Source organism: Papilio xuthus, unplaced genomic scaffold, assembly GCF_000836235.2.
Source record: "Papilio xuthus unplaced genomic scaffold, Pxut_1.1 DF826933.1, whole genome shotgun sequence".
Classification (NCBI taxonomy): Eukaryota; Metazoa; Arthropoda; class Insecta; order Lepidoptera; family Papilionidae; genus Papilio; species Papilio xuthus.
The window spans coordinates 1,114,064-1,128,816 of NW_013531716.1; positions in this window are offsets into that span (position 1 = coordinate 1,114,064).

A 14,753-nucleotide genomic window follows, 5' to 3' on the forward strand; every position below is an offset into this window, starting at 1 on the left:
TCAAACTACTGGACCGATTTTGATGAAATTTTTTGTGTGTTCAAGGGGATCTGGGAATGGTTTAGATTCACAATTTTGTCCGCTGGACAATGATTTTTTAATTATTTTTTAATTTATTAGTAGTTGTTGATTTTGGAATGTTTTACATTGGAACCGACAGACGGCGCTACCATCGCAGTGTCAATTTTTTTCAGTTAGTTTCAAATTAAAGACGTGTAGACAAGACAACGTCTGTCGGGTCCGCTAGTAATATATATAATTCTTCTGTGAGTGTGTATGTCACTGAACTTCTCTCAAACTACTGGACCGATTTTGATGAAATTTTTTGTGTGTGTTCAAGGGGATCTGGGAATGGTTTAGATTCACAATTTTCATCAAATATTAACTTCATATTAATTTATTCAAATTAAAGACGTGTAGACAGGACAACGTCTGTCGGGTCCGCTAGTATATTAATATGTAATTCATCTATTTACTAAGCTAAGGAAATAACTTGAAAGGACTAAATAAAATTTAAATAAATATATTCATATAAAGATAATTAAGCGATAAGATGTTAGATGTTCGGGCGTTGGCAGTAAAGTGATTATATGCCGGAGTTACGGTTAACCGAAGGTCGGGTCACGTTCCAGCTTAATCTAAACGTAATTAACTGGCTACCCCAAAATCGTCTCTTGCGTTAAATTTGAATTGCATTTCAATGATCTGTACAATGATATAGTTGATTACGTTTAAATTAAGAAGAAAAAAAAATTGTCTGATATCTGGTCGTATATTTACAAGATAAATAAAACATGGTACTTTAATATAAATTTAAAAGTAATAACTATTTAATTTTAAATTTTTAACATGAAAGAATGTAATCTTACTAGTATTATAAATGCGAATGCTTAGATGGACGGAGGTTGGTTTTTTTAAAGGTATCTACAAAACAGCTGCATAGGTCTCGTCGTCGTCGTTGAAATTAGACGTAGAAGTAGAACATAGTCGGACGGACAGAGTTGCGGACAACTAGAGAAAAATAAATCTACATTTATGCCAATATCAAATATTTCTTCGAGATTATAAATCTTTAACTCACTAGTAGATGCAAGAATGCGTCCTGGATGCGGGTGGCACAAGACCGGTCATCGTGGCGATCTTTGGTTGATTCCTATGCCCATTGTGGGCGTCTCATGGCTGAGAAAAAGAAGAAGATGCAAGAATTACAAACGTTGAATATATTAAATTAAAACGACATTTCAGATACAATTATGTAATAAAGTCGATGTACTGTAAAACAGTTCTCGGAATTTATTTACGTGTTATTCAAAACGTAATTGGCACGGCAATTATCATCTGACCGAGTCGTATAGAACTATCTCACCGTGAAGTGAATAATAACTGACCAAACTACTATTACTGGAAACAATACGGTTTGGTACAAAGCTTAATTATAGGTATCCAAATTTATATAACACGAAACTTTACTGGTACTGGTAAAATTTGGCGCTGATGGTAGCGTTTTTTACCGGTGGTGTTGATTTGAACTAATATAATATATTAAACTGATATATAAACACGGCTAAACACTCACGTATATTCGTCCGGTGGTGGCACCGACTAGTTTCGAGCCCATCGGGGGGGAGTGAGCGACGGGCCGCGTCCGCGAAATAATACCAGTACCACTCATCCTGATGAAGGGCCCCCGATGGGCTCGAAACTAGTCGGTGCCGCCACCGGACGAACATACGTGAGTGTTTAGCCGTGTTTATATATCAGTTTAGTATAATGTCTCACGAAAGTTTGAATAATTTAATATTATATATAGTATTAACTGTCATGTAACATCAACGGGCACGTTCAATTTGGAACAAAGTAAAAGTAGTGACTTCCAAGCAATCGCCTCGTCAATTTATAGAGATAAATATAAAGAGCGCGCGGTCGAATTTGGACGGGGCCCCCCGCGCTTGCTTTATACCTCACCTCCTTCAACCCCCTAAACAACGCGATAGTTCAGTACAGCAGCGTCTTAAATTGAAAACCGCTTGTAATTTTTATTAACAGTGTCGCGATTTTTATACATAAATTTTAGATATTTGAATTCAAGAATTACCTAATAACTAGAGTGTGGGTGACGTAGTTATAAAGCGCTTTGACTGAAATCTACACGTCCAGGTTCGATCCCTGTTATATACCATTGTTTTTCCATTTTCGCATTCTAAATAAACAACGAAACAGTGTAAACAAAAATGACGAAACCGGGCTTGGAGCGTACCCTAAGTTGAGGGTGATTAGGCCATAGTCAACCACGCTGGCTCAATGCGGGTTGGTTGACTTCACACATATCTTTTGAATTTCTTCTCAGATACGTGCAGGTTGCATCATAATGTTTTCCTTCACCGCATGAACGTCGGATATATGTACATATGTAAATTTGAAATCGAAAAACACATTGGTACATGGCGGGATTCGAACCCAGGACCTGCAGATTGCAAGTCAAGTACTTGAACCCCTGAGCCACAGACGCTTCCCTTTCACTACTATATAATACGTTGTGCACCTTTGATGTTTAGTATTATACGTATTGAGGCAAATCTTCGGGTTATTACATGGCGTAATGCAGTAGTTTACATAACCGTGGGAATGTAACTAACGCTATCTAACATCTGCAAAACCATGTCAGAGATTAGTACTAAAATCTAAGATTATACGCGTTAAGCAATTGCCTTGAATTGCAATTAGCACCAATAGCTTAATTGTTATGAGTATGGACTGTCCTGTGGTCATGGATTCGAATCTGTCGTTTGATATTGTAGTGAATCATATCGTAGCATATAAATTGGAGAACGAAATTGGATATTTCAATGGGACAAAGGTCTTACTAACATTATAAATGCGAATGTTTTGATGGATGGATGGCTCAACGGATCTTGATGAAATTTGGCACAGATATTGAACAGTCTGGAAGAATACATAGGCTACTTATTATTTTTTCTTTTAATTCCGCACGTACGGATTCGCGGGCGCCCCCTAGTTATAAATATTATAGACAAAAACAGCAATTAAAATGTTAGATATATATTGTTAGGAAGAAAATCCCACTCTGTGCCGGTGTACGGGCGCAACTCTAGCCTTACCAAAAAATGTCAACGTTTATGTCCTCTCACTAACTCTCTCCTCTCACCTTCTGACACTTTTTAAAATAAAAGGTCCTTGTGACATTTTTTAATAAGGAAAGTTGTAATTAAAATTTTACGTTAGTTTTGCGAGCAATCTACTGAGCGGAGCTTTGCCGTTACTCTTCCTAATCTGCTTTAGAGCTAATTACTCTCATAAACTGTAAAAATACGTACTTAGAGAGAATGTTCAATTTTTAACGCGACATTTTTAATGTTTTACCCTTTGGTGTTCATTAAGTATGTTATAAATTTGAAGTAATCTTTAGTGAACTGTTATAACCTTATTTAAAAAAAAGTGTAATTGTCATTAAAATTAATAGCAATAATGTAAACAAACTTTATTGCAGTTTTTTATGGCAAGGCTAAGGAAATATAATTTGAAACAATCTCACTTCTTACCGATATTATAAATGCGAATGTCTAAATGGATGGTTGTATGAAGGTATCTCCAGGACGGCTGCTTGGATCTCGCTGAAATTTGACATAGATGCAGAACGCATACGTAAGAACACATAGGTTATTTTTTTTAAATTCCACGCCAATGGAATCGCTTGCGACAGCTAGTTCAAAATAATGTAGATGTTTCAAAATATTTCAAACTGCAATATTCAGATTGCTTTATTACGTCATCTATCAGAGGACAGGGACGGGTGTCGTACAATAACGTAGTCTGAATAAATCATTTACCAGGATTAGATTTGGAACAATCGACCTATTTCCTGACGGCGCTCGCAGGTTATTCGTCAACTTTATGACGGGGTCCGCAATAAATGTGCGCACTAAATTATTTTCAATCTGATGAAGTATTCCTCTATAGTTTATCATTATTTTTATAACAGTGATAACAATTTGTATTATAAGTAAACAACTTTGGTAATAACCCGTCAGTAACAAATCTTTTTACGTTTAAACCTGTAGATATATGTTTATAATTTGAGTCATCAGTCTTTTTTTATTTATAAAAGTAACTTGGATCTATTTTTACTTTTTAATTATACGACAAATTTTAAAGACACTATAGATATGCCTACATTTTAGGAATATATTAAAAATTAAGAGATTGCTTTTCTCTACGATTAAATTAAATTACTTAAATATTTGGTGTACTCCATCTTGCTGAAAGGACAGACATCTAGAGACGAATTACGTACAGATTGATCGATCGTTTCATTAACATAATGTTTATATTTAATCGTGTTATTGTTTTTTAATGCAAATTCTATTTTATTGGCATTATATTATGGCTTAACAGTGGTAGAGCCAGCTTTAACATCTTCGCACGAAATGGCCCGGCTCACCAGGTGAAATACCACGACCACACAGAAGACATGCGTCAAGTGAAACAATTACGCGTTTCGTCTGATTAGTGTGTTCGTCAAAGGCCTAATATATGTACTCTTTCCCTATCCACGCTTTTCGTACAAGAAAAGGATGTGTGGATACACAGTTAGGGGAAACATCCTGATTCTGTGCGTCCCCTCCTCTGTAGATTAAAGGTGTGCAACGCATCTGCAAATCTGCATGTCCTTGGGCATGCGGTCTTTTCTACTTTGGCGAATTCCGATTGCTTTGTCACATACTATTATCTAAAATGTTTTGTATGCGTGTTTCGTCAGTAAATTTATTGGGTCCTAAAGCGCAATACATCAGGCGATAAAATTATTTATGTCGATAACGTTCATATGAAATGATTGCCAATCTAACCCGCTACCCGGTGTGGGAAATTACCTTTAGCCTGTTGGGGATTCACCAATTCATATTATTTTATGTACGTCAAACAATACATGACTACTGAATATTGCTGAAACTAGACAAAGTCGTAAATAAACTAGCGATCAAGGATGTCTGTTTTATTTTCGAATAAAAAAATATTTTTATTATGTTTTTTTATAAGATAAGGAGTCAAATGAAGAGCGGGAAAATTAATGTAATCATCGACATGGACCTATGCAATAGACGATCTGCAGATGCGTTGCCAACCTTTATTTTGATTTTTTCCAGACTGGATTAGACACTAGTTTGGATTTATACTAAAGGTTTCAAGAATGTCCTTACAGCAATTCTTAAGCAATATTCAAAGGAAGCCAGAAGATTCTCGACAATAAATACAATGAAGTGAGACTAATAATTAAACTCTTTAAATATCAATATTAACATAAACGAAGCTTAAATAAACACAGAATAACTTAATTAGTATATTCTTAGTATTTACATATCAAATGCTTTGGTTTCTAACGGAATATTAAAATAACATAATGAATATTCACCGCAACATAAGCAGCAATAATAATGAATGCTCTTACATAAATCGCTATAAATTATCAAATGTTCAATCTTACTTCCCACTACTTCCTTATATAAATTCAAATGTTTAGATGGATCGATGCATTGATGGATCTATTTGAAGGTATCTCCAGAAGGCTGAACTAATCTTGTTGAAATTTGGCATACATATAGAAGATAATCTGGAGGAACACACAGGATAATTAATTTTAGTCGCGGCGGCTGATAGTAAGATTTATAAATATGTACCGGAAATAACAATGTACTTAAATTCGCCTGGAAAATTGACGATATTTGAGTTATACCTGTTTACTTTGTACCTGTTTATGTTATACTTAATCCTATCACTTTTCTATACAAATATTGTAAACAGGAAAGATTTTATTGTTTGTTTATTTTGAATAGGCACCAAAAGTACTGCAAATTGAAAAATTCTTTCACTGTGGGAAGCTACACTATTCCCGGATGACATAGACTTTATTTATTACTAGACTTTTAAATTCTATGCTGAAGTCGCTGGCAATTGGTTTAAATTATAAACAGCAAACTAAATAAACTTATTATTTGACCTACCAAAAGATACAGTTGGTTCAAATAAAACTACAAGATAAAACAGAGTCAAAATGGCGGGTGTACCTTTTTTTTAAGAAGGGGAATGCGTTACGCATACCGGGTGCCTCGGGGAAAGATACTCCGGTTATGTGGGACTCTCTCCACATCCCTAAAAGAACATGGAGCCTACCCACTAAACCCCCTCTGGTTCCCTCGACTCACTGTTTACCGGGGTGTGGGCACATGTTAATACTCTTCGCACACAAATGGCGGGTGTACCTTAGCCAATTAAATTTTATAGCATAAACTGGCGTAATCATCATAATATTCTTAAAAGTATGATTTATATTATGTTAAAATATTTTCAAGGTAACTGACGATTAAGTTTTCTCATCGTTAAAACGTTTGTACATTTTTTCCTTGATAATATCCTCTCGGATTACAAGCCCTACATCGTTCTGCAAGTTTCATAAAAATGTTAATGCGCTCACTGGTGCAAGAAAGTGCCTCTTAAACAGCGGACAGATTTGATACGGGTATAAATTTGAATTTCAACTCATATTGTCTGTATTTTATATAATGAGTTAGTCATAAATTTTAATATCGAATTAAACAATAGTTAAATTTGATTAGCAACATTAATATGTCGTTAGGACGTAAACAATTTTATTTTTCGATTTCGGTCTCAGAAACCAACCGTAAGTGAAGCAGAAGTCACTCCTAATAAAATAAGGGGTGATCCAAAACCACAAAAAATTTAAATAAAAGGTTACAATACTTCAAAGATTAGGTAAAAATGTCTTTATTGCAACCTGCTGTAATTCCTATTTGAAAGCCTTATTAAAGTATTCAAATGATGACTTGAATATTAAGGCGGGTCTTAAAGTTAATGTCTCGGAATTTGAGATAGTTAAACTTTACTAAGCTCTGTGACCAGAATTCATTAAAGTGTAATTTCTCTTTGATTGTCTTAAACGTACATTTTGTAAAATTGTTAATATATTATACTGAAAATTATGAAATGTCCTATAATAATAGTTTAATAATTACTCTGTTTTAATTACCTTTTTATTTTATTATAAAAAAGTAAATTAACGCAAGTTTTAACAAAATTATTCTATTTGTTTTTGTATTAGCTAGCCGCCTTATAACCATTGGTTTCTGATCTTAAAGTCTCTGTTTAAAACATATCGTCATCCTTGTCATTATCTTTTACAAAACAGAGATAACAATATATTTTTAACGGGGATTTTGTTCTCATAAACTCACACAGAAACATAGAAGTAAGTCTGGTATTTATACGTACATTTTTATATATTTAATTGTGATTTTGTGTACGGGATAGTTAAGTATAAATCGAATAAATCAAATCGATTGAAAATCGATTAAATCTATAAAAGGTTAAACATTCAAATACATTATATCCGATAAACATTACCCGGGTAAATATTTCTATTCATCATCATCATCAGCTCACTATACGTCCCCATCGAGGGGCTCGGAGCCTATCCTAAGTTAAGGGTGATTAGGCCATAGTCAACCACGCTGGCCAAGTGCGGGTTGGTTGACTTCACACATATCATTGAATTTCTTCACAGATATGTGCAGGTTGCATCACGATGTTTTCCTTCATCGTAAGAACGTCGGATAAATGTATATATGTAAATGGGAAATCGTAAAAGCACATAGTTACATGGCGGGATTCGAACCCAGGACCTACAGATTGCAAGTTAAGTGCTTGACTCCTATCACCAACGCTCCTAATTTTAGACAGCATAGGTTAAATGATTGTGGTTAGATTCGGTTTAACAAAATCTCGTAATAATATTATATTAAATTCCGAAGCATAAATTGGAAATTTTGCGGTATGTTTTATAACTTGATTATTTTCATTAAAACTATCGGAGTAATTGAAAATAATGGACGCGTTTAACGCGATATTAATAACTGTTTTATAAAATATTTAACAAAATAATAATAATAGTTCACCACTAAATTACTATTTTAATATGTTTATTAATTTAAAAGCATGTATTGCATTGTAATTAAATAAAATAACGGGAGTGATAGTAGACCATTAGGGTTTTTCGAAATACAAGATTGAAATGAAGGAAAAAACAACATTTTTTTTAAACTCATTAATTATTTATTTAATTAATAATATATATATATATATATATATATATAATGATTTCAAATAATCTCACAACTTATAACGAATGAATTCAATAAAATATTCCGAAAGCAGACTTTGTTTAACTTTGGCTTCATCTTCAACTCGAATATAGAAGCTTTCAAAACCAATTCTGTACATCATTATTAATACAATTTGCTGGAGGCATTCAGAAACTTGCCTTAAATTAATAAATCAAAAGTATCTTTCTTAGTAATATCTCGATACGAATTAAAATCAATGGTAAGTCATGTGTTAAATTTCAACAAATCATAATCGTGTTCTAAAACAGCGCCACTGCCATCTAGTGACAACTTTTTAAATCTCATTTTATTGGAATGAAGATCAAAGATGGGACGCTCTCAAATTAAACTTTATCAAATAAGTAAACTTTAGCAATAAGGACAACATTAACAACTCTTAACGAAATTCCAATTTGATGTTAAGAATTCACTGAACGTTTAAATAGGTTAACTTATTAAGTTAACTTTTTGTACTCTGTGAACTTTTTTCGTCCTTCGCTATATAAAGTACTAGTTGTCACCCGCGATTCCGTCCGCGCTCAATTAAAAATTGTCTTGACAGACAGACGGACGGACAACAAAGTGATCCTATAAGGGTTCCGATTTTTCCTACGAGGTACGGAACCCTAAATAACTTAATGATATGTGTTCTTCCAGACTATGTGTGCCAAATTTCATCGAGAGTCATTCAGCCTTTCAGGAGATACCTTCCAACAAACATCTATCCATCATATGTACGTCTATATTATCTATCTATCTACATTAGCTTTTATAATATTAGTAAGACTAACAGCCTCAAAAATAAGTTTCAAGCTTCTATCTGTAAAAATGAAGATACTTCCAAACAAATTTTCAACCCCCTTTTCATCCCCTTACAACCCCTTTTAGGCGTGAAATAGTAGCATACACCCTTTCCCAGGCTCTAGGCTATATGTATGCTAAATTTCTTCTAATCTGTTTCAGTTGTTTTTGCGTACAAGAAGGACAGACAGACAGAGTTACTTTCGCATTAATAATATTAGCAAGAATTATTAAGAAGAAAGTCCGAAAATGAGCCAGTGCATTGACTCAACACTAGCCTTAATAAAATGTCGACGTTTATGTCCTCTCACTATTCATTCTGACACTGGACTTTGTAACGAAAGGACGTCATTCGCGCCAAATGATTTTAATAAAAATATCTAAAAGAACTTAGATTGAATAAAAATATATAATAAAAATAATTGTTATTAATATCATAAAAATATTCACAAAATCAGAAACCATAATACATTTTACAGCTCGTACTTTGCATGAAGTAGTCTTTTGTATGAAATTTGAATAACTTTATACGCCTATAAATAAGGCTCCTTTGTATCCTGTTACATTGAAATCTCCCGTCACCTCGTCTTTTGTCAATGCTGACGTAGGTCTAACAAGCAATTTACAATGGATAGAAAGTTTCCTAATAAATTACAACCCAGGACACTTTACAAAGAAATATCTTATTTTAATACGTTTACCTTTGATTAATTGCTAATTAAACTATGCATCTATAACTATTGGGGAGCGTCGGTGGCTCAGTGGTCAAGCACTTGACTTGCAATCTGCAGGTCCTGGGTTCGAATCCCGCCATGTACCAATGTGTTTTTCGATTTCTGATCTACATATGTACATTTATACGACGTTCTTACGGTGAAGGAAAACATCGTGATGCAACCCGCACATATCTGAGAAGAGATTCAAAGATATGTGTGAAGTCAACCAACCCGCACTTGGCCAGCGTGGTTGACTATGGCTTAATCACCCTTAACTTAGGGTAGGCTCCGAGCCCCTCGGTGGGGACGTATAGTGAGCTGATGATGGTGGTGATCTATAACTTTGTAAATAAAATTCAAAGCTTGTATATTCGTCTCCTTTGCATTCTTCTATTATAATTCAACAACTGCATAGATCAGTGGTTTCCAAACTTATTTTGTCTACTTCCCACTTTGAGAATAAATATTTTTTTAGCGCCCCCATATTTTCACATATTTAAAAAGCCACTATAACTTCAAATTAAATTAACTAATTATTGTGACCTATGTATGTATATTAACGGAGAATTCTAAAGGAAACTTTTACTATAACCCGCAACTTGAGACCTGCAGCGCCCACAAGGGGGCATTATCGCCCACTTTGGGAAAGACTGGCATAGATTATGACCGACAGATATAGATAGTGCCGGTTATAGCCCTACCAGCAACCTTGGTGAGATTTCTATACCGCCCCATTTCCACAAGGACTTGGAGAGGAGGGCTGTGAGGGTGACCTGAGTCTGTGTAATTCGAAGACTTATGACGTCCCTTTCGGTACTGCGCCTTGCCAGCGCCCTACGCTTATGTAGCTAGGGCGGACAAATGAAACACAATGTAGGAAGAGTGTCCCTAAGAAGCCAGAATAGGTCCGTATACTCCAATCGCCCTGTAAAATAAATTGTCGCTAGCACCGTTAGACTTACATTTTTAAAATTGTTCTAAGATCATTGTAATAATATAGATATGTTTAGGTCATTAAATTATTCAAACTTTCGTTAGACATTATACTAAACTGATATATAAACACGGCTAAACACTCACGTATATTCGTCCGGTGGCGGCACCGACTAGTTTCGAGCCCATCGGGGGCCCTTCATCAGGATGAGTGGTACTGGTATTATTTCGCGGGCCGCGTCCGTACCACTCATTACTCCGCGAGTGCGAATATACGTGAGTGTTTAGCCGAGTTTATATATCAGTTTTATATGTTTAGGTCATGTTTTAAGTCTAGCAACTAACAATACCTAGGAAAGTTTTCAAAGCCACAGAGCAGTGCTTTATTACACACCAGAAAATACTTTACGATTCCCAAGCCGGCTAAAATGTATTCTGCAGCGAATAGTAAATTCATTTTGTAACACTGTATTCCAACTATGCAAATAAAAGGGTTTTAGAAATATTCAAAATGATACTAAAATACAAAATATGAAATTTACTTGTCATTTAATAAGTCCAATTGAGAGAAGATGACTGCGAATCAAACGATAGCTGCTACTAAAGCTTTTCAAAGGAACTTTCGGAAGATTGGTCAAGCTGTTTAAGCTAAGAGATCACGAAGAAACGGACTTAAATATTAGGAAGAAAATCCGACACTGTGCCGATGTACAGGCTCAACACTAGCCTTATTAAAAATGTCAACGTTCATGTCCCCTCACTAATCGATCTGACATTTCACATTGTAACGAAAGCGCGCCATTCGCGTCAAATGATTCTAATTAATAATATTTAAAATACATACAAACATGCATATCAGAGGAAATATTCGTTTCTTGTTAGTATTGACAGTTAGTGGTATTCGTTCGGCATCGAAATAAAAACCACTTTTTTTCTCCTCGTGGTAAAAGTCGTTGGTGACCGCTTGTTATTAAAAAATACATTTTTGGGGAAGGAAAATCACAAAAATAAGCCGCGAAACGTCATGTTACTTTAAGATTAGTTGTAGATTGTAGAGAGGCAGGGAGACCCAAATCTGACAAGGGTTAAAACGGATGTGCACTTTGCTGACTTACATATTTTTATGTTTGGGATTATTTATGAAAGTGGAAATATAGAAAAAAATATATATCAGCAACTTTAGCATGAGCGCTGGTGGCTCATAGGTTAAGTTTTGTAATCTGCAGGTCCTGAGTCCGAATCCCCCCATATACCAATGTATTTCTCCATATGTACATTTATCCATTGTTCTTACGGTAAAGAAAAACATCGTGATGCAACCTGCACATATGCAAAGAACTTGAAGTTAACCAACCCGCACTTGGCCAGCGTGGTTGACTATGGTCTAGTCACCAGTAACTTAGGGTAAGCTCCAAGACCCTCAGTGGGGACGTATGATGATGAACAGTTGCTAAAGATGATATTTTTTAACTAAGAAAATTAAAACTAATTCCTGACTACATTTGAAATGACCACTTTGACCTTCTTTCATTTGACTTGACTTGACTTAAACTCCAATGTCCCCGTAGTGGGGCAGAGGGCGTCCACTGTGCGCCACCAGTTCGTTCTATCTTGGGCTCTGCGTTTTGTCTCGGGCCATGTCAGCCCGATTGCCTTCAGGTCGGCAGCTACTGAGAGCCGCCAAGTTTTTTTTTCTTTCTTTCATTTGTAAACATGTTATATAATGTTATTTCAGACATTAAATAAAAGCATTTATAATAAAATGGATTGGACAAATTGATATGACAATTAATTATAAATTTAACGACCGAATCTGAAAAGCGATGAACTTACAAAAGTATATACTGTTCATTCATTAAATACTAAAAGGCCCTTAAAGTCTTTTGAGTGACTTTGATTGGGAGCAAAGATTAATTTGAATTTAGTATTTAGATGAAAATATACTTTTTTAAATGACTACATTTAAAAGTTATCACTTTATGTATGAAAAGGGATCGACTATCAAAATGTAAATTTTCTTAAAACATTTTATAAAGGTAGATTACAAAAGTTTGATTGGTAAGGTTTTACATTGTTACGTTTAGTGAGAGTTTTTATTATTACAACTAGCTGTCGCCCGCGACTTCGTCCACGCGGTGTTTAAAAAAAGCTCAATTACTAGCCTATGTGTTCTTCCAGACTATGTTCTAAATCTATGCCAAATTTCATTAAGATCTGTTGAGCCGTTCCGGAGATTTCTAAAAATAAACAACCATCCAGACATTCGCATTTATAATACTAGTTGTCGCCTGCGACTCCGTCCGCGTGTTTGTCTAAAAAATAAAATTTAGGAGTGGACTACCCTTAACATTTATGGGGATGAAAAATAGATGTTGACCGATTCTCAGACCTATTCAATATGCTCACAAAATTTCATGAGAATCGGTCAAGCCGTTTCGGAGGAGTATGGGAACGAAAATTGTGACATGAGAATTTTATAAGATAAGATGTACATAATTTATTTTACTATTATTTTATTAAAATAAATATAAAGTTAAATAAAAAGATACTTTTCTTAAAACTTATTTATCCATGTGTTAATATAAAACTGTTATTTGCTCTTACATAAATATAATAAAAACCAAAAATCAAATCTTAAATCTAATTTAATTTAAGTAAATTAACTCGTATCGTAATCCGCATCTGAAGCTTTACTATGCCAACCTTATCTTTTGTTACCTTTTGTAACCACTTGCTTTTGTATTCAATACTATTATTTGAATAGACGTGGAAACTCATTAGGGTGAACAAGTACTTATAGAAAATTGAAACTTCAAAGTGAAATTCTAATTTAGAACAGTGTTTTGTTATCTTTACTAAGATAGTTATAAGTAAACATTCAAATTACTTGATATATCTATTAAGGAAATAAAGGAATAAGTGTGAATGGAGATGGCTTACATTCTTATTTTGTTTGTTTGGTTTTTCTATATCATAATGTGGCAAACAAGTAAGCGGTCACCTGAATTCCGTCTCTGTTATCTTTGATATCAGATATGATAATAAATACGAAGTTAAACATAAAGGTTTTATTGTCACCGTTATTAAGCAATAAAAGTTAAGCCATTGTAGGGTCCGGATAAACAGATATCACGTTTAACCCAGCGTAAGCCGGGGTTCAGGGCTCAATTCATTTTAAACTAACCTAACCCTTATTTAGGATATGTTTGCTTTATTGTTTCCTACTACGGTCACGGAATGGGATACAGGATTTGTGAAATTGGACATTTGAATTTATTAAATTACTCAATTGTGTTGTGTGTGATATAAACCAGATTTAATTTAAGTGGTATAGAAGATAATATTTTTATTAATTATGTTCAGGATTCCATTTTAAATAGAATAAGTAAGGGGGAAGAGGAAAAATGGGTAATTAGTTTTATATCTATTGTAAAGCAGTCTCAATAAGTCTCCTTTTCACTGGAGTTGTATCGAGTAATCACAATAAAAGACTGGTTATATCTTGGTGCGAGTCAATTGTAATAAAATGCAATCGGCAAGTCGATAAATATACCAAATAAATTGTTACCGCGATCTAGTAATACGGTCCGCCATCTATTGATATAATATTATAATTAAAAATGTCATAACATTTGACATCTATTGTTCGTAAAACCTGGGAATCAAATCTCATTTAATTCACTTTCTTTCATAATAGAAATGAATGGAAAAGCAAAAGGATTTGAATTATGTTTTTGCTAATTTCAATAATTAAAACAAACGCAGAATAGTTACTACACCTATCGTTTGAGAGTTCCAAATATTTTGGCTTATAATCGTGGCTGCGTAATATTAGGGAGTGGACGGGGATTAGGTCAGCAGAGGAACTGTTTCGCCTTGCGCTTGACAGAACCAAATAATCCAAGTTAGCGGCCGACCTTCAAGACTGAAGAGGCACTAGAAGAAGAAGAAGAAATATTTTGGCCTAATATGTTACCTATAAGTGTTGAAAAATATTATTATCGATAATTACTACTCTAACTAAACTAATACGAAATCTAAATTTAAAAAAAATGTTAAAGCTCCAATAGCCTAATGGTTACGGGTATGGATTTCCGATCATGCGGTCGGG